This window comes from Equus asinus, chromosome 3 (genome assembly GCF_041296235.1).
Source record: "Equus asinus isolate D_3611 breed Donkey chromosome 3, EquAss-T2T_v2, whole genome shotgun sequence".
Taxonomy (NCBI): Eukaryota; Metazoa; Chordata; class Mammalia; order Perissodactyla; family Equidae; genus Equus; species Equus asinus.
Window position 1 is genome coordinate 93,936,789 of NC_091792.1, and position 22,328 is coordinate 93,959,116.

General features: G+C 38.2%; 1 protein-coding gene across 8 annotated transcripts in view; it reads right to left on the reverse strand.

Annotated features, from left to right (window-relative positions):
* Window positions 1–22,328, reverse strand: part of ARHGAP24 (Rho GTPase activating protein 24) — a 705,468-nt gene that overhangs the window by 188,430 nt on the left and 494,710 nt on the right. The window contains exon 1 of one of the 8 annotated variants that reach the window (XM_070505420.1): window positions 15,733–15,825. The exons of 5 other annotated variants lie outside the window; for them this stretch is intronic. The gene's annotated coding sequence lies outside the window, so the exon portion shown is untranslated. Of the gene's footprint in view, window positions 1–13,057; window positions 13,333–15,732; window positions 15,826–22,328 lie in introns of those variants that run through there. 2 more of the 8 variants (XM_070505417.1, XM_070505419.1) reach the window with 2 other exon arrangements.

The following is a 22,328-nucleotide window of genomic DNA, read 5'->3' on the forward strand; positions in this document are numbered from 1 at the left end:
TCTTCATCCTATTCACTCCCATTCTCAATTTGCAAATGTCATCATTACTGACAGTTTTGTTGTGTACGGCTGCTCTTCACTACACCTATCCAGGAACACACATTTTTCAATACCATTTTTAGCTTAAATCTCAGACGTGGCTCTGCAATTGAACTAACACTACAATTCTTTCCATCAGGCTGGCTCTAGAGCTTCTTTAAAGGACAGACAATGCACAATCATATATTATTGACCACCTCCATCTTTATTTGGGAAATCCCCATTTTCTAACAAAATGCTTGAAATTTCTTGCCACCATGTTTATATCTGTACTGCTCAGGAGAGGCTAGATGATGCTACACTAACAAATAATTCCATAACAATAATTATTTCTGACTTACACTATTGTCCATTGTGGGTCAGCAGGGGCCTCAGCTCCGCATAGTCACTCAAAGGCCCCAATATATGCTTCCACAAACCCAGAGCATTAGGAAGGGCCCACGAGGATCTGCATAGTGGCACCTAGAACTTCTACCTGGAAGTGCGACATATCACTTCTGTCCATTTTTCATTGACCAAAGAAAGTTACGTGGCCTTGCTTCAAAAGAAGCAAGAAAGAGGTATAATTCTGTGATGTGACTGGGGAACAGAGCTGAAAATAATTTGGTGAACACAGTTCATGACTCAGTATTTTAACACTTTTAATTTCTTTTCTGAGGCCACCTCTCAAATCCTAAACACTTTTGGTAAGGAGCAATATTTTACATTATCGCTTCCTATTTTTACCCTCAAATATGCCTTTTTGCTGTACCTGAAACTGTGACAGCAGCAGAATTTATACCACTGACCACACTGATGAAGCCGTTATAAAAAAAATTTAAGAACACTGCATAGATTCCCCAAATCTGCACATTTAGCTCCAATTCTAATGGGTTTTTTTTTAGACAACTTGCTTTACACATTATTTCATGGAGTTCCTTCCTTTCTGTGATTCCTTATTTATTTGTTAGGTTAAAAAAAAGTAAACACACAACAGCGTTTTGACCGGCATTGAACTCTCAATACGTGGCACCAGCCTGCTATTTGGTTCTTAGTAATAATAAATGCTTCCTGATTCGTGGTTAAACGCTGATATATTTATTTTTAGACCAGGTTTTCATTTTTTCCAATCTAGTTCATGAAGAGCAAAATCATATGTGAAACAGTCACACTATACTTGGCTGAAAACAAAAGGCCATCACTACAGTGCCTGGAAGAATGCTTATTCATTATTCCCTAGACTAGCATATTTCTCAGCAGAGACAAGAGCATATACTGTAACCATGGAAAATCTGGGGAACTGGAACTCTTGAAAATACCATTTATGCTACATCAAACTTGAGCCCACTAAGGCAATGTAAATCTTTCCCATATGTGATGACTGCTTGTTGCCCAACTTCCAATTCTAAAAGAGACACTGTAAAGATCCCAGATACTGCTTTTAAATTTCTACCAAGAGTCTGCAGCTGTCTTTATGCTCACAGTTCAAAGAACAGTTCTCTAATAAACTAGAACGAGAGATATCTCACTCCAGGAAGAGCAAAAGGATACAAGCTTATATTTTAGGTATAAATTGAAACCATTTTCATATCCCGGAATGGATCTAAATTTCAATAAAAATAAATTTCCCTTTAAATTGTAGATACAATAAAATTAAAGACAGCCAGCACACAATCCATCTTGAATTCTGAATTGTATTCTAAAACTTTCAATGTTTTGGCCTAGGATATAGTTACGGGGATCATTTTCACAACCTAAAATCAAGATATATGGTGTGACAAAGAATGATTTATGTTGCTACATCGGGAGCAAGAGGCAGTCTGAGAGATATAATATGACAATGAACTGTCAAATTTCCTGAAGCATTCAGATAACTTAAAGCAATGCTTCTCAAAGTGTGGTCCTTGGACCACCTGCATCATAATCACTTGGAGTTTTTGTTTAAATACATATTCCAGGGCCCCATAGCAAATTAACTGAATCAGAGATTCTGGGCATGTCTTCAGAAATCTGCATTTGAAGTTCTTCAGGTGATTTTTGCACCTGCTAAAAAAAAAAAAAAAATCTAAACCCACAGATTTATTGAGAGAAGATAAGAGAAAAGAATATTTAAAATCAGGGCATTGGAAGACAGGCCAGAAACTCAGGCAATGAAACACTCTTCCTTAGATCTTAAAGCATTTAAGAATCTGGTAGTCTTGGAAGAGAAAATGCCATACTGATGGTTTAACAGGACTTCTGGAGGGGATTTTGAAGCATCCTTAACACTGCATCTCAGGCAGGGGGCAAGCATAAGCCCCAGCAACAGTTTCTATCGGGCATGCGATGAAATGGCTGGCACCAACTTCCCCATCCTCTGAAGAACTTCCACTAGTCCACTATGAAGAGCAGAAGTTCAGAATACGCATAATCCTGCAGAATACTTGGCTTTCTCTGATTACCAATACCTATAATTCACTTCTCTCTGCTGCCATTTGACTCTCACTGATAGCTCAGCCCTGCCCCACACTGTAGATCAGATTTTTGGTTCTTCTACTGTGACCTGAGTTTTTGCTTTATTAGTGTCTTAGTTCCTACCAGTACCTAATACCCCATTGCTCAGTGAGCCTGTATCTTGCTGCTTTCCGTTTCACATTAAGAAGAGTCCTATCCCGCACTCCAGCCAATCTGCTGACTGATTTCCCTGCAAACAAAAGCCTGCTTGACCTGTCTGGTATAGCTGTTCTTTGATTGCCTGCCATCTTGCTCTCTCTGGCTGGCTGGATCTCATTTGTCACATCATGGTACCCCTGATGCTGACTGCTTTCCTAAATTATACCCAACTGTTGTTAAACCTGTGGGATGTCATGTCTGGCCTTTCAGAAAAGATTTCTGTTCAGAGCCTGCATTTGCACTCGCCTGGAGTGACAATCTCCTGCCCCACCCTTGTATGTACACGAGTCTGCTTCTGCATACCATCCCTCTCTGTCTGTGCAGTAGGTAGTCGGAATCCGGGCCATACCCAGACAGTTCCCAAGTTTTGGCCAAGAAATTCCATAGACGTCCCAGAGGACCAGTGAAAACCTAAATAGGCCACAGGTTTGGAAAATTCTCACATCAGTAAGTTAAGAACTCCTCAGGACTTAGATCTTTATAGGGAAGTTCTTGCCAAGTCTAAATTTAACCTTTACTCTTTGAGTAAAGTGTAAACCCCTCATAAAGCCAGTCAGTGATTTTTTTTCCTTTCTGTCCTTGATCTCTATGGAGCCTACAGACTTTGAGCAGATGTTACGTTTTGAACAGCTTAGCTGTGCTTTAAGAACCAGGGAAAGGATCATGCGTTACCAGCATGGGCTCACTTTCTAAGACACGTTTAGCAAGGCAACAATCTGTCTGAGCAATTTACCAAAATTTCAGCGTTTGTTTTGTGTCACTTAAGATAACATCGGCAAGGAATAGAAAGATAACATATGTTTCTGGTCCTTAGAGATCAGAATTTGGATGAAACAGAAACTAAAATATGAAGCTCCATTAAGCTGTCTAGAGTAGAGATTCTCCTTTAAGATACTTTTTTCATTCCCTAATTCTCTCATCTCTATGCTCAAGACCTAAACAGGCCAAATCCTACACTTTGTCTTTTAAGCTTTGATATCCTTCCAACTTCAAAGAAAAACAAGTATACTTTAGACTTTTTGATAAGATTGTAAACCATTATTCCCACACCAGCATCTTCTTTAGTAAACTAGATAGCTAAAAGTAATTGGGTAAATTAAAAAAACATGATTTATGTAGAAGGAAGGAATGGGTGTTGGTCTGCACAGTTAGGTGTATAAAATTTAACTTCCTTATTCTTTTATACTGTCAGACGGCTGAAACTTAATCTTGGTTAATCCAGGGCCCCCACTTTCCTGGGAGCCCTCTGATCTCAGGGAGGTCCAGGGTTCCGCGTCTTGAATGGCGGAGAGTGGGAATCTGGTCCATGGTCTTCATTCTCTGCACACACGGGCATCTCTGAGATGCTGATTTCCTCATCCCTGTGTATTCCTGGACTTCAGTTCACAAACCCTGGAAGTAAATCCTCCTTATCCTAAGTCCTGGCTCCTCCAGGTTTGACTTTCCTTGCTCCTTCTCTTCTTCTCTTGGCTGCACTGAGGGCTTGGGGACAAGCTGGAAGGCTGTTTCGCACATGTCTGCATAGATATCCATTGCTAATGACCTGGCACCCTGAAGAGCAGCACTAAAAACGATTCGAGTTTTGTAGCGTCCATGCGCTTCACACAGGAAGTGAATCATAGATTCCTCTGCTCTTAAGAGTCCCTCAATCTGATCTTTCAATTCTGTGCCCCATGTACCCAGATCAGGGAGTGGGGCAGAGGGTGGCAGAACGCGGAGCCCTTATTCAGAATTCCACCATCCACAAGCACCTAAGGTCCCTTTGCTTCCCTTTGATTCTTCCCTTTGGCCACACTACCATGAGAATCTTTATCTGCTCTTAGGGATGGGATAAAGAGATCTGTTTTATTTTGCTGTTGTTGCTGTTGTTATAATTTAAACTTTGGATTCTGAGGCTTTATGGAGTTAGCCTTTTGAAACTCAAAAGCTGTTGCAAACAAAAATATCCAAAACATTTTTTTCTGAATTACCCCTTCTCTGAGGCAATATTTGTCGTAAAATGAATGAGGTTTGACCAAATGCAAGGGGATAGACCATGAGTGAACATCCCGAAATCTTTCTTAAATGTCAGCTCGGAGTCTAGGTCTCCGACACGTGAAGGGACTGCTGAAACTGACAAATGTGAAGAAGCTAAGATACACGAAGTTCAATAACACATCTGAACGGTCATCTGCTTTATCAGGAAATCTGAGTAAATAGGAAATAAAATATATGTTGAGCAAAAACCTGGACTATTTTACCCAGAGGGAAAGAGAAGCAAGCTTATGTTCTTTTGCTGTGTCTTTTTACTTTCCAATTGACTAACCAAATGTCTAGTGTGACAGGCTGGCTGAACCTTTAACATGCCCTCGCGTGAAAATACCTCACACGGAACTTACGCCCCTTTGTAACAAGACTAGAGCAATACTGGGCCCCTAAATTTGGCATTCGTGTGTCAGGCATTGTGCTAAGCACTGGTCATTCAAACCTGTAAGACAAAGCGCCTGGCCTCCAGGAGCCTGCAGTGTAGCTGTGCGAGGAAAGTGGGCCAGTAAGTAAGACATTAAAGTGCAAAGCAATGAAAGCCATAGAAGAGTGCGGTGGGAGTTAAAGGGTAGGGATGGGGTCAGGGAGAGCATCTCAGAAGAGGTAATAATTTCTAGAAAGACAAGACTGAGGAACAGCAGTCTAGGCTGAAAGACCACCTATGTGTGGCAAATAACATAAAGGGGAGACTGAAGAGAAATGTTGAAGCCAGGTGTTTATATGAGAACGTGGCAGAGAGGATGACAAACCTGAGAGGAGGGAGAGAAATGTTCACTCTTATCAAGTTAGCTATTGCAAGCCATTTTCCCCAATATCTTCGTGTCTGTTCATAAGAAATACGGTATTTTATATCATAAAACTGCCATAACATGATGTCAACACTTTTTGAAAGGTACAAGTATTTCTCTGACACAGAGATTTACTTTACTTCAGAGAACGCTGTGGAGCATTGGGAGCTGCACTTTAGGGATGACTCATAAATATTTCATTGTTTTATTTGTTATGTATGTCACTAATTCCCATTTCAGGAGCTGAGGAAATTTAAAGTCAAGCAAACACTGTTTGGAAAGCTTTCTCCACCAAAAAGCATCTCCTGTGAATGAAAAAGAGGATGGATCTCTAATATACACACTGGATTCCAACTATTCTTGCTGACACTGGAAGACTAAGAGAGAAGGAAAAAGAAGACTCGTGTTTATTTCTATAGTGATTTTGAGGCAATTCAATGCAATTAATATTGCAAGAAGTTGGCAGCATAACTGCCAGGTAGGCGTTCTTATAGCATTAACATGTTCTAGTCTTGCTCTATGATCGCTGACAACTCACTTGGCCTGATTTGGACTGTTTGGGTCGTTCAGAATATGTGGGGGTTTAAACATAAGATCTTTTAAGATCCCACTCAACTTCCCTATTGCATGATTTACGAGACTTTCATTTATAAGTAATTCAGCTGATTAAGGAAATGAAATAAACCACAGAACCCTTTGATGCTAAGAAAGAGCCTAAGTCCTCTGGTAGAAATAACTTAGCACTCTCTGGGGGAAAGCACTAGAGGAAACAACAAAAATTGCTTTCAAAAAACCCATACTGGATCCAAGGGCAAATGGTCAGTTTATCTACCCCAAGTGACAGGCATGTGTCAATTTGGAAAGACAAAACTAACCTATTAATCTAGGATAAAATTCTACTGAAATAATATTCCTGGCATACATGTGAAAATCCTTAGTCATTACTTTGGAGTATTTCCACTAAAATTTGACTATGTTGCTGCATGGATTCTTAAATTCATAGAGAGAGAAGTAGTCTGCAAATGAGGCAGCCTGGTGTCAAAAAATTTAAGATAAATTCCTGGCTACTCCACTTGTATGCTTTTTGACTGTAAAGTTGAGTCATAAAGAATAAATAAAGAGAAATCACATAGAAACAGTGAATAAAGCAAAGCATTGATTTGCATCACATAGTTTGTAGTTATTAAAAAAGAAGAGACACTTCATTTTACTTTTCCTGCTCCCCTTTCTTAAAAGGGAAAAATGGGACAGAAGATGCCTTTGTCTCAAAACGCAATATATCACCCACTTACCTTTGTTTGAGTGTCATTTGCTGTTAGGCCAAAGTCATTGATATTATCTGGATTTAACTTTAGTAAAGACTTCTTCAAAAAACAAACTGAACTCATAAAGAGCAAACTAGTCTCTTTAAGATTAATTTGATTCCATTTTTTTAGAATGTTTAGTATAAATTTAATAAAACACTCTTTTGAGTGCTAAATGAAGGAATGCCTGGGAAGGGCACAGGGCACGGTGGCTGGAAGACATAAGGGTTCAGTACCTGTTAGCTATTGTTGGTACCCTTATTTTATGTGAGAAAATGGAGGCTTAGAAATATTCAGTAACTTGTATAGGACAATACGTGTCAAATGTGCCAGAGCTGGGCCTCAGATCCTGAAATTTAACTTCACAGCCCTTGCTCTTAACCACCTACTATAGACTCACTGGAAAATTCTGTGAGATTTTATATTTATATATATAAAATATATATCTATAGATATATCTCCTTTCAATTGCCAGCAGTGTGGAGGACGGACTGGAGAGAAGGAGACCAATGAGGAGACAGTGGGTTAACCAGAGATAATTAAATTCTGAGCAAGATGGTGGTCATGGGAATGAAGAAGAAAAAATGCCACAATATATATTTTAAAATTCTATAATAACTGACACCTGGTTGTAGAAGAAGTGAGGAAGGAAATAAAAGATGAAGGGTTTGTTTGAGTGAGGGAAAGACACGGAGTTTGAAGCACCAGAATACCCACGACAGCATTGGATAGGGGACCCTGACTAGCAGGGCAACATGTAAGGTTGTGCAAGCAAGGGAGGGCTGAAATCCAGCCCAGTTCCCTGCCAAGCCGAAGATCCTGATACGAGCGTTGTACATCCAGATAGAGGGGACCTTAATTATAACTCGCACAAAGTGTGGGTTAGAAGAGGCCTTGCTGACCAGGTCTCTAGACTGGGCGTTAAGTTGAAGCCATGGGACTGGATGCAGTCTTCTGAGGAAGAAAGTATAAACAGGAGAAATGAAAGGAACACACACACAGAGGAAGGAGGTAGGAAGACAGGAGCCCTCTAAAGGGAGTGAAGAAGAAAGAGGAGGGGAACCATGGACCAGTACAACATCCCTACTGTTAAAACACAGACATATTCCAAGAAGAACATGACAGTAAATAGCATAAATGGCAGAAAGAGCAGAGGTGAGCACAGGGATAAAAAGCTGTTGGATTTAACAGTTAATTCAGCCATCATGAGCCACCTGTGAGAGGTAATTTCAATATTGTGGTAGAAAGGAACGCTAAACTGCAAAGGGAGATAGTCAGAGGGAGGCAAGGAAGCAGAGACAGAAAATACAAATTTTTCTTGGCATCAGGAAGAGAGAGCCTGGTTGTGGAGAGGGTTGAGTGTCTGTTTCGTGTAGCAGAGGCCTGAATGTTGGCTGTGCTCTGAGGACAGCAAAGGTGCAAGTAAAAGGACATAATTTATGAAGCAAGTCCTGGTTCCATCTTCATAAATATTTTGTTTAAAAGTTCCATAAACACCAGTGGCCCAGGAAATGCTTTAGCCAATACTCAGTAACGAAATGACAGCTATTTTAAAATGTTCCCATAGCTATTATCTGTTTATCACCCCTTGTGTAATAAAGACCTCTGGCGTGGAGTCTTGAGCTCTTTCTTGAGTATGAGAACACTCCCGCTCCCTGGGGATTTTCAGACTAGGGTACATGGTTGACCTCTTACTCAGACAGAAGGAAATTACGCTTTCACCTCTTGCCCTGAATAAATTTATCACCAGTCACCACTGCTTCTGGATGAATACAGAAATTAGACTGAAAGCAGGAAGCCTAAGTTCTAGATGAGGAATATTTCCGTATTTAGTTTCCTTACTGTGTAAAAAGAACTTGCTAATTTCTAAGTCATTACAATAATGGGGGACATGTTCTATTATGTACAGTGTAGCCATAGAATAGAATATCATACAGCTGTGAATAGTTTCAAAGTATCCTGAATGATATAGAAAAGGTTCTTTTTCAAAGTATTCTGAATGCTAAAGAAAAGTTACCAATGAAATGTTAAATGAAAAAAGACGGCATCCAAATTTGCAGTTAAGCCAATTGTGTAAAAATAACATGAAACAAGATATTGATACCATATTATGTACACAGACACAGACATTAATCTAACAAAAGGCATTAATCCACTAGAGAGTGGAATTAGTGATAATATTTTATTTTCCTTTTCTATTGTCTCTTTCTTCATAATTATTATAATTTGTTAATTCCCTTGTGAGTGATGTAGGGCATTTTACACCCAGGGTTTACAGGAAGGTTGTTGTCTTCATTTCGACTGTATTCAGTTCTACTTGTAACGTTTTCAGGTGTGGAGATGGAGGAATAGGGATGCCCTCTTCCCTGTGGTTCTAGCACCGTGCTGCAGAGAGGGACCGCAGAAGACACCATTGGTATTAAACATATTCAAAAGCAAGCATGTTGGAGAGAGAAGCTAAAGCAAAATGGAAATTGCTCCTTAGGATTATTATTATTATTTTTGTTAGTTTGGAAGGATTTGCCTAGAGCTCTCTAGCTTATATAATCTTTAAAAATTACTTTTAAAAATAGTAAGATCACCAAAATAATTTTGGGTCTGTAAAATTGTCTTAGACTCAGCCACATCTATTTGTTCTTTTAATTACCTCCTGTTTTTTCTAATAAAATCATTAAATAAATAATATTAACAAAATAAAATAATAGCAGTATCTGCCTGTAGCAAATGTACCATAAATTCCACAAGTCCACAAAATAAACAACACAAAAAAAGGTTCAGGAAGAAGGCTGACACCTTCATGCCCTCAAACTCTACTGAGATTTTTTCTTCATAGCAATTTACAGTTCCAAATTACTGTTTGCTAATAGCAATTTCACAATTTATTAAATGTCATTGCTTAATAAAGTTTTCATGTTTTAGCAGGATCCAACAGTAAACTGAATAACAAATGCTCCAATAATAAAATTAGAAGTAAGACATAATGGTTTTAGTATCATTTTATTTGTTAATGCCCTTTTAACTTAAGGATTTGAGGTTATATTCATTCAACAAACATTTATTGCGTAACTAAGATGTACAAAAAGAACCCTGGTCTTTTGACTACAGAATCTCTTAAATTTTCCAGAAGTATCAACTTAGTATATTAAACAAAGGCCAATACATAAGGACATCCTTCAGTCAGTTGGAGCTCTTTTCTGAGAAGTTGTAATTGAAAATGAACTAAATGTGGATTTTTATGAGAACAAAGTAATTATCTTTCTCTGTTTAACAACTAAGAAAATACCCATAGCTTCTCTCCCCTGGCCACAGTCTACAGTATTAAGCTTGACAGCTCCCTGCAAACCATACATCTTGCTCACTGAATTCTGGTTTATGAGGAGTTAGGTTCTGAGGCTTCTGGAGAATTCTCATGAGGTTATATTTAAAAAGACCCTTATAAGGCATTATCAGTGAACACTAACATGCATTACTTTATTTCAGTGGTTTCTTCCTTTTCTAGTTTTAAAAAGCATTTTCTAAATAGAAGTCTTCCTAAGTGTGTATTCATAACAGCAATGAGTTTTCAGTAATTTTAAGTTTATGCCTTGTGGGAGTATTGTTCTCATTATAAAATACAACTTCCTTCAGATGTCAAATTTTCTAATTAGGTATGAATGTGAAAATTAAATTTTGATTAAACTGACTCAGTCAAGTAAAGAAAAGCTTTACTGCATTGACTTAGAATAGTATATTTTCAATTAGAAAGAGTTGTGTTTCAATTGGGATAACATTTTATTTTAAAATAATTCACGCCATTTAACAGAAAAAAATAGCAAAAGGAAGCAGAATCTCTAGTTTTCAGACAATGCTTCTAAACTTATATGGACCCTAAATTCACTGTTGCAGATGAAAGACAGTCCCTAATTCATTGTTTCAAATAGAAAGAGCTTGTCACATGCACCACAAGATGCTTTAACACCCAGGAACAATTTCTATGCGAAACTTGTATTTAAAAAAATACCTTAAACAAAAAAGTACCTCTAACACAAAAGGCCTCACAACATAATTCTAAATAAAGCTGTATGATCAAGTAATTAGCAGTGGACTCTAATTAAAGTTAGAATTTAGAATTGCCCTGGACTCAGTATATATCTTCATGTTTCTATCTAATATATCCAGTTTTAACTTTTTTTCTTGTGTAGAGTGGGATTAATTATCAAGGTCATTGAGAGACCAGTGATTCATTTTGCTCTGAAATGCACAATATAAAAAATATTGGAAGATAAGAAAACATAATTCTGCTACTAAATTCAATGCTTTATAATATGTTCAGCTTAAAAGAAGTTACAAGGAAGTGAGCATACAGTTAAAGAAATCAAGATACCATTGAGATAATTAACCTTGCATTATTTTTTTTTTTTTCCTAAAGCATAATCTCCACAAAGAAGAACTGCATTGACTAGACGGGGAATTTTTTTCCTTTTCTCTAACTTCTTCCTGCAAAGCGTTATTATGCTATTTCTCAGTCATGCATGCGTGACTGCATATGTGTGAATGGGACTAAAATAAAGTACTTAATACTTGATTAATACTAAGTTTGCCCCTTGGAAGCTGGTTAGTCATTGATTCCTTGACACATACCTCCAGTAAGTTTATAAAAAAGAGAACAAACAGCACTTTCTGTATCAGATGCAGTAATGCCTTACTTATCCCAGAGCCACTTCCATGGCAACTTCTACTACAGAACACAACTGAGAACTTGGACACCAACCAAAAGTCTCCTGAGCACCTAAAATAGATGTTACTGTGTCTGTGCACTTTGGCTCATGCACTTTTCTCATCAGAGAATCTCCTGGTCCCTCCTGGCCTCTCTTTCCTTCCATAATATTTTATCAACTTATTTTTTTCTGGTCGTCTTGTGCACAGCACAAAAGAAATGATAATTATAAAGGAGTGGTTGAAGTTATAGGCAGTTGTCAGAGGAATGCAAACTGTCCACGCCAATAAGTAAAGAAGTCACCCATCCAGATGGACAGTGGACCCAGCAGAAAAAAAAGTCCTATAAAAATAATAAAACAGTTTCAAAAAGCACAGTGATTATGTGACCTTTTGACATAAGAAGTGATAGCCTTACACACCCCCAAAGAGGCCCCCAGAGTACTATTACATTATAGAGTAATTCTACAATGAGTATCCATGATGAGAATGCTGAGCAATTCAGACAACATTAAATTGAATTTAGTCGATCCCAGAGAGATATCGAAACACATAGTGGATCTCAGAAAGATAATTATCCCCAAATGGCTAAATTCTTTCGTTTGTAAAACCTTTGGAATTTTCAGCAGTAAATTTGTAAGCTTCACTTTTTGGCAAGTCCACATAAGCAGAACTCGTTAATTGTCTCCATTATTTGTTCATTGACCAGCAGCAAATATTACATATTAGCTAGCCAGGCCTCTGAGGAAAGAGTGACAACTCAGATGACAGAGGTACACAGGGTCCTTTCTGTCTCCTCCACTGCCACTTTGGGCTATTTGCCTTCTGCTCTGAGAGCCCCTCCATAGCTCAGGGATTTGAAATCTTACTGCAAATATCACTCTTAGAAATGTTGGCCCCTTAAGTTGGATGAGCTTATACAAGAGAAACTTCATTAAAAAAAAAAAAAAAAAAGCAGGCTTACCAGAATTTTTGAAAATAAATAGGAGTGAAGGAAAGGTTAAAATTAACAATTAAATATAGAAGCAAACTTAGGGTTAAAACCCCAATTCAAAAACGTGTGTTTTCCAAGTCGGACCCACCAAGCTGTGACGAGGTCAGGGAGCCTCCAGCGAGCCAGTTCAAGTGCCTGGAGCTGCCCTGTCCTGGTCCCCTTATCTGATTGGCTCTATATTGGTTCTATACTTCAAGCTGACGAGGCACTAAGCTATCCCTCCCGCTCAGTCAAGAGCATTCTGTACGTTCTGTAACAAGAAAGCATATCCCTCTTTATCTGACATGAACAACAAAACAGAAAACCACCCATGACAAGATACAACAAAGAACAAAGCTAAACTAAGCTTCAAAATAAAATAACAACACCAGTCCTTAGGTTCCTCAAAACAAAACAAAACAAAATCCTAGTAGCTTCAAATATCAACAGCCACAAAACGACACAGCTAAGGAGCTATTTTAAAGAGTGTGTTTTCTCTCAGAATAGAGACTAGGTGGGGGAAAAAGGTCAAATGACCATGGAATGCTGGTGCCCGAAACCAATGAACCCTGAAGGAGATTTCAATGAGCGAAAAACAGTACCTTATAAGTAACTGGTCTTGTCTACTCACAGCTGTTTCCAGTGCCGACTCTTGTTTAACTGTCTACTGCCTTCAGTTTAAAGTTAATTCTGCTGGCAAAAAAGTACAGAGCTTGTCTGGAAAATGCTGTTTGGACATAAACCATTCCTTTCAAAGCGGTGGTAGCTATATTTAAGTTTTCTTGTAGAGGGGGATATAAACCCTTCCTGTTGTTAATTTTCTTCCTCCTCCTTCTCCTCAGACTTAGTCAGTATCCTCCTATCCCATATATTGAAGAAAGAGACAGAGAGGGGAGAAAAAAACTACCAGGAAATATACCTTAAATAATGTAGTATTTGAGCATTTAGAAAAAGAAAAAAAGAAGAAGAAGAAGAGAAGAGATGAGAACCACAGAAAGCACATCAGGACCTTAAATATAACTTAGCCCAATGCCCTCATTTTATAGATTAGGAAACAGACGCCCAGAGAAAATATTTGCACAAGGTCATGCACACAGCTAATTAGTGCTGCAGTTAAGAATAGTTACCAGGTTTCACAACTCCCAATTCAATGCTCTTTCCACTACTTTAGCCTACCTGAGGGGAAATGGTTTACCTTTCGCTGCTGTATCCTTGTCGAACACCCCAGGGAGGTGGCAGTAACACAATTACAGTGTGAGAACCATCTCTTCTCAGGGAAAACATTTCCCTCCACTTCAAAATCCTTAATACTGAAAGTTTCTCTATAATGCCCAACTTTTTTGTATACCTAGGAAATAATCTTTTCCTTCGCTGATTTTCCAGAATATTTTTACGTCTCAGGAGTTGCCATTTTTCAGGGGACGTTAACATCCCTTAGTCCTCACAGAGGACTATGTCTGTAAGAGATGGGGCTGTGACAGGAGTCACAGTAAGTCGTTACAATTTTCTAGTCAGTATCAGCAACATTGTTACATGAGTCTTAAACTGAAACACATACATTATCATCACCACAAATTCCCACTTCCAATTTGTCAAGATTTTTTTTACCACACATACAAATTTATTCTTAATTATTATTGATTATATATTTTATTAAATAAAAGAGAAGCAGCATAATAATTTTTATTTGGTGTCTTTCATATAACATTTCCTACTTATTTATGAAGAAATTATTTTCCTCTAACTGAATGAGTGATGTCCTTGTTATAATAATTTAAAAAAATTTTTCCTTTCTGAAATGTATTCGTTCATTCATTAACTCACTTATTTAACATAAATTAATTGAACATTTATAAACCTACCTCATCCTTCCTTTGTGGAATTTTGTAACTGACAAGCAATAGCTTTTTTAGAGAAGTGCACAATTTTCAAGTAGCATCAAAGGGCTACAGTAAAGTCAATTTTGTATAGCTACCTTTTAACCCATTCTCACACTTTAAGCCCAAAGTTTATTTACATCCTATCCACTGAGTTGCCCACTCTCAACATCCATCCTGGGGTCAGATAAGCCAAAATATGAAGTGGACCAGATTGAAATTGCTCTGGTCACTGTTAATCTTTCTATTTGATCTGGCTCCTTGAAATATTAAAGACAAATCTACTTCAGATGCTACAATTTAAAGGCACAATTAGCAAATGGTCAGATCATTAAAGACCCATTTTCAAATTCATTCTTTAAGATCAAGTTGTATCTACACTTGCCCTCGTCTTTGGCAGAAAGCAATGTAATCGTGACCAAATAATTATAAAAGTATTCTTTTTAAATGACAATTAGATTTTTTGAAATATATTTTCCAAAATGTTGAATAACTAATGGGTATTATATCAATTTTCCAATCCTGACAAATAAGCAATTGAGATTCAAAACACGAAAATGTTGAGACAGAAACTTTGTAAAACCATAGTTTGTGCTTTTTAACACAATAGCAGGATCCTATACTTCTTTCATTGTCTAATTGAGCTCTATGCAAAGGTAAATCCCAAAGGACATTAACAACTACATTTATACATAATACTAATTGTCAAATGTGATAAGAGTTTGACACATTGATACATATTACTTGGTTTACTGAAAGTATTCCTTATTTTTCTTTTACTTCTGAAACTTTATTTTTGATTTGAACATTTTGCCTTTCATCTGTTAGAAGGAGCAGGAAGAAAATAAGAGTAAAACCTGGAAGCGAAGTAGGCTGTGAGGAAGACACAGATTTAAATGAAATGAGTCAGGGTGATTCAGGGCTGTTGAGTGGACTCAGGAAGGAAGGCAAAAAGAGAAGTCACGTACAAGCAGGTTGTTTAGAACAGAAGCGGGCTGAGCCACAGACAATAGATTATAGGCATTGAATTCAAGAACCAAAGTTTCTCGAAATAGGTTAAGCAGAGAGAGAACCAGCAATTTTGGTGACCAGTGCAAGCAACAGGAAATTGGCCCTCAAATTTACTTTGTAATTCATGACATGGTTCTTTTCTACAGATTGGAAGGGGAGCTTGTGCTACCAACATGTGAATTCAACACAAGCTAAAATAGCATAATGATATACAACTATTTAAAAGTTTTTGTCCTTCTATATTTAGGGCTCTTGGACACACTCCAAGTTGGCCTACTCTGGGCGTGCTCTGAATTTCAGAATCCCAGGGTAGTTTAGAGGGGAACGGTTCCTGTGTTATGAAGGCTGGACCTGCGGCGTTGAATTTCACTGATGGGGGAAGTACTTACAGCAGAGGTGAACTCCAGGGCAGACCATGTTACCACAGGCGAGGCAGTGGGAACCCTCTAACTCTTGATCTCCTCCTCTCAGTCTGCAGGTTCACAGTAACACTAGAAGAAAGCTTTTACTAAGGAATCCCAGAGCGCTCTTTTGTGACAGCAGTGAAGGGAAGTGACTGCACGAACAGCTACTGGGTTATAATACTCTGTGCTCAGGAGATTTCATACATGGAAGTTTTAACAGTCCCAGGGAACTGAAGCACATAAAAACCTTAAGTATCAACTCTCTTAAACCAACTCAAGCTCATGCTTACTTTGTTGCCCGTCTCCTCTCACAATCCAATCTCTTCCCAGCAGCCAGAGAAATTATCCCCTCTTCATACCCTCTAATGGTTTCCCATCATTCCTTTGCTTCATATCCCCCAATAGTTTCCCATTATTCTCTTGCTTCATATTATCCAAAGCTTTCCCATCATTCCCCTGCTTCATCCCTGCGATGGCTTCCCATTGCCCTCAGTATAAATCCAAATGCTCAACCATGACCTCCTAGGTCCTATATTACTTGACCCCTGTTTGTCTTTCCTACTGCTTTCCTAACCTGCTGTTCTATAATGTTCCTTCCTCATATCTTCACAGGACTAACTCCTTCTCAGCATTCAAGACTCATCTCAAAAGGTACCACCCCAGAAAAAAGATGTCCTGACCACTCTAGCTAACCATCCTCCCCGCCACAGACACATACTCTCTACCCCATTTCCCTATTTTGATTTTTCTTCATAGCCCTTACCAGTATCTGAAATGACCTTTGGTTCTTTTTTACTTATTCATTCATTTAATTAGTTAGTCAGTTTACTGTATCTCTTCTAGAATAAATTTTATAAGATCAGAAATGTATCAGAAGTTATAAATAAGACCAGAAACACAAGATTTAGGGTTTTTAAACCACATTATTCCCCGTGTTCTGAACAGTGTCTACTATAAAATAGGCATTTGACAAATATTACTTGAATGAATTAATTATATTTCCTGCCTGGGTTACTACTCTTCAGTCAACAAACATCTAACATAAGCCGTTGGCATGAAGGCAAAGATGAATCTACTTCTGCAATTGACTGAACTCTGTAAACGCCCTGTGGCTCAGCAGCTAGGCATTGCCGGAAATAAGGAAAGAGCTCTCGCTGGGCTTGAGGTAGCAGTATCTACACAAGGTGCCTCTAAGCCCTTGAATTTTGTTATTGCAAAGGCCAGAATATATCCTTGACTTGCCAGAATATCTTCTGTGGATATTTACACCTAACTAGATATGCGATCCCATTTGCAAGAAGGTCCTAAGAGCTTCTGGCCATCTTTGTTTCCTGAACTCTGCAATAGTTGCCCTTATGAAATTAGCAGATAGCCTAAAGCTAATTCTATCCTTTCCAGGTGGTTTCAAGAAACTGCTCTCAGCTGCCAACTCTTCAGGAGCAGAAGCTAAAGCCTTGCATTCACAACATATGTTTTCTAAATGAAAAGGGGGCAGACTAAATAATTTTAGAGAGGTGAGCTCACAGATAATTTAATCTCCCATCTCATTTCTCGTCCACACTGATTCAGAGCTCTCCAGCGAGCTGTAAATTAGATTTCCTCTCTTGTCTGATGTCCTACTGCTTCATAATTACTTGTTCTGGTGAGTCAGCCTCTCTGGGTCCTGGGCTCAGACACATTGTGGAATAACATGACTGGCTCAACACACTCCATCCAGCCACATCAGAAAGGTAGCTGTGTGATGGCTACAAAGAGGCTGTGTGAGGCAGGCAAAGAGAGGACGAGTGTTTGTTGGGAAGAAAATGAGTTTTCCCACGCGCCACAGCAGCTGTCCCCTCAGGATCCCCAGCCAGAGAAAATTTTTGGTCTGAACACTGTTGCTACTCAGTGGCAAATAACATCACTTAAAATCATTTTTGAAAAAAGTGGCCTTTTCCTACGGTACTGACTATATATTAATCTAAGTACATAAGTGGCATTTATTTAGTCAATGTATCAAAGCTACCAATATTTATTGATTCTCTTCTATGGACAAGGCCTTGTGTTAGGTAATGAGGTTTCTATAATTATTCCTTGTTCTCTCACGAGATGATAATATTTCTTTTTATTGTATATCTTCCAGAATACAAATTTCCCCAGGAAAATACGGTAAAAGCTTCTTCTTTCCTCCCCTCCTTTCATCCTTTCTTTCCTTCCTTCAATTTATTGAAGCCATATTTATTGAGTCCATATAATGTGCAATGCCTGGGTATAAAGAAAAAGACAAAATCCTACGTCAGGAAGCTTACCCTTTGGAGGTGGAGAAGGGAGAAGTTTACAGACGACTATTGGTGAGATCAGCACAGGATTACAGGAGGTGCATGAAAGCATGGAACAGAGGTGGGAAGTAACGAAAAAAGCCTTCCTTGAGGAGACGAAACCAAGACATATTTTGAAAGCAGAAAGAGAGAGGGTTACATTCCAGGCAGGTGATAGGGCACACCTGGGTCACTTCAAGGAGTTCCACAGAGCTGGAATGTACAAAGAAAGACATAGACTAACAGATAAAATACGCAGAAGGAAATATAGGCAAAAGCCAGGCTCAGGAATTTGGTTTTTATCCTGAAGGCAATGGGTAGCTACTGAAGGATTTGGGGATATTTTGTTTTTAGAATGCTAAGTGGAGAAAGCATTTAGGGACAGGGGGTCTAAAGGACTATTTAAGAGGTTGTTTCTTTATTCAAGTAAGACATTGAGATGGTCTGAAATTAGGCATTAGGGACAGAGATGGCCTCAAGAGAAATTTAAATTTTTCCACAGGAAGAAAGATTTGGGAAAGGCAAACTTACTTTCAAAACGTCTATAAAATCAATAGGGAAAAAGGTATCCAGTATTAGAATTGCATGAAAATGTAGTAAGTTCTCATTATGTAAAAGAGTGTTTTTCTAAGTTCTCTCTGCTGACAGATGAGGAAGCGGAGGCACACGTCTCGAAAGAGTGATAGCAGAATTTGAACTCATGTCCATCTGACTACAAAGCCCAGATTCTTTACCTTAAATCACCTGTCCCTTTAAGGAGGTCATAAATTTTGGACCCCTTCTTACACTTGGGTGCCTAGCCTTGAAGAGACCGTTTGCAGTATAATTTGGCAGTATCTTAACAGATTCCATATGCAGAATTGTGTAGGTTTTCTAGGCATCAGTGTGCTCGGATTTGAGATCCAACACACAAACAACTGTATTTGCACTGTTTCTATGGAACTACATAGTTAGCTACCCTGCAAAGCACAAATCCTTCATCAAATTTCTCTTGATCATCTATTATTTCTAAGCCTGGAAGATTTATTCACACTCTACACTACAACAGCCAGTTGAAACAAAATAAAAGTGGACTCGGCAGATAACCTAGTTCAATCAAGTCAAATATTGAGCTTTGAGAAGAATGGAGTTTGAAAGATAAATCAGTTTCAGTGCATCTAGGAAGGCAAGAGGTAAAACTCTTAAGACATTGAAAACAGAAAGGGGTAGACATAGCTCAGACAAGAAAAAATGCTGAGATTTGCCTTAAAGTTGGGGTAGGAAAATTCTTTCTCTAGCACATTTTACATCCACTATGGGTAGAATAACCATATACTTGACCATCCAAACCTTGATTCCTTGAGAGTAAAAGGAGGCACTGTTATTAATTACAATAAGATAGAAGATAAAAACCACAGCTCTTATAGGCAAACCCGGATACATGCCGCCCTACCTGGAGGTCAGCATTAAGCCTGACCTTCAGATGACGAGTGTATCAAGAATGAGGTCATAGGTTTTAGAGTAACTGGCTCCTACTGTTTGGAGGCAAGACAAGAAAAGTCAAGAATTCTTACCCAACATGGACAAGGTGTTCAATACACATACAAAGTTTCAACTGAACCATTTGAGATATATTAATTATTTTAGTTCCACAGCTTATTTTATTAAAAAATGATACAGGACAATGAAAAATGATACTTTATTATAAGAGAATCACAGATAATTATAAAGTGTCTCGTCTCCCATATAAAGTAATGTATTCACATAAACATTTTGGCTATAACATATAAAGATATTGGTATAAATGTTTGCCCCTAGCTATTCTGATTATTACAAATAAGCACAGGCTTTATTTTTCAATGTATTAACCATGACTGAGTCAATATTAATAAACACCAAAGTGAATAAAATCTCGCTCTACTCTCCTGTCCACTCCCAAAGTCTTTACTGAGATGAGGACATCCTTCCTCCCTTCCATCCATCCTTCCTCAAGGTTCCTTACTAGGCTAGACTAAGAGAAGGATGGGGATAGCTTGGGAAGCAAACATTCCCAGGTACAGATAGGAGGTATCAGCCAAAATTGATTAGGTGTCCAACCTTGGTTCTGCCAGCAACTAGCTGAGTGACCTTGGACAAAACACTTCATTAGGGCTTAGTTTTCTCCTGCATAAAATGAGATGATTTAGGAAGATTATTTGGAGGTTCTTTCAGATGTGAAATTCGACTATTCGCTGAGATAATTATCTCCCATATGTTTTAAATTTGCTTAAAGTTTATTTATCTGTGAGGATTGAGAAGATATCTGTTGCATCATAAAGAAGTTGAAACAGCCAGTTATTGACAAAACAACTGTAATGGTAACAATAGCAATGATTGTTTAAGACTTGCAAGAATAGGCCGTGGGGAGACATTTTCTTCTTTAGTATATAATAGGAGGACTGTTAAAATTTTCTGACGGGAAAAATCATCAGATATAAAATGCTGAGCCACCTTGTGCTTAATAATTTTTAACTATTAAGCTTATTTGGGCTCCCAAAACAGGCTGAGGATCAAGCTTCCTGAATTTATACAGGAAAAAGAAGAGTTCTCCCAGAAGTGCAAAGTTGTTTACCTCCACTGTCATTTTTCACAAGGAAAGAATGGATCCACATTTACAAGGTAGAATTTGGCAATGAACAGAGGAGGCGCCTCCCTGGTCTGTAATCTTGGACAAGTTCCTAGATACACATGCCTGGTTCAGAAAAGAATGAAAATGAATTGCCCATCAATCCTGGGCTTTTGGACCTCAAGCTTCAATGCAACCAAACGTAAGGAAACCCAACTTTTTTCTCATATTTTGATTACTTTTCAACACAGAAGTAACATATTTCTTTATAAAAAATACAAACAACAAAGAAGTATTTAATGTTCCTACCCTCTCAACCCTCACCGATACTATTCTAAAGGGTTAACCACTATCAATAGTTTGCTGCGCATCCATCCAGATTCTCTCTTTGTCTGCATACGTATTTTCACATATGTATAGTATATACATAGATGTATCCACAAATCTGTTTCTGAAAAAGAAAAAGTTATCTCCCCTTTTCCAACATTTAGCTAAGTTATTAAATTTGTTGATCTTTAGAGACAAGCAAGCAAGCAAGCGTAATAATAAATGTGTCTTCCTTTCCCAACATAAAAACTCCCTTCTCCATTCTTAAACCCTTGGACTTATCTGTACGACTTTTAGGCGGCCAAGAAAAATAAGTGCAATGGTATCTTACTGGCAGTTAAGACACTTAGCAAGATGGGTACTTAGTAAATGTTTACTGGTTGGAATGAATGGATGAATCACACCAAGGGCCCTAATCTCATCAATGTGGGAGAAGCTGCCAGGAAACAGCCACATGTGAATTGACATCCCTAGTATCCATTCCTCTTTTTATCAAGTGTTCAAGAATTGCTTCTTTGAATGTCTCTTAATGATTGCTTTTGTGTAAGGATATATGTGTTTCAAACCTGAATCCTGTATTTTTCATCATCACTATACGACCACTGAGCAATAAAAAGTCTGACTTGAATATATCACCCTCGTTCATCATAAATTGGACTCTGTAGTGGGGAACCAACACTTTTCTGGGATCTATTAATCCCACTATCCTTGTAGAATTTACAGTGTTTGACATTAAGAGATATCAATGCATATTTCCCACAGACTTTCTAGAAAAAAACCCACTATCTTAAGCCAGCCTTAGCCAGCAGTTATTGAACTGGTAAGATAACTACTGTCACTTTTAGCCTATCCAGAAAATAATTTTATTTTTCTTAGAAATTTTAGTCAGGGGCTGGCCCCATAGCTGAATGGTTAAGTTCATGCACTCTGCTTCAGTGGCCCAGGGTTTTGCTGATTCAGATCCTGGGCATGGACCTAGCACCACTCATCAAGCCATGCTGAGGTGGTGGCCCATATAGCAGAACCAGAAGGACCTACAACTAAGATATACAACTATGTACTGGGGAGCTTTGGGGGGAAGAAGAACAAAAAATTGAAAAAGAAATTACAAATATCAACCTACTAGCTTAAAAAAAGAGAAATTTTAGGCAATATATTCTTTGTTTTCATCCTGGAAACTACAGTTGATAGTTCCTTGGTCTTGCAATCAACTTCAACTCTAATTTTTTTCTTCACTTTATTCAATGAATCTATCATCATCTATGTTAGTAAAATCTTCCTATGAGAGAATACGTATTTTGGTCATGGGGAGAGATGTCATTGGAATTTGTTGTGGAATGTTAGAGTGTTTCTAATCTTCAAACCCAATTTGT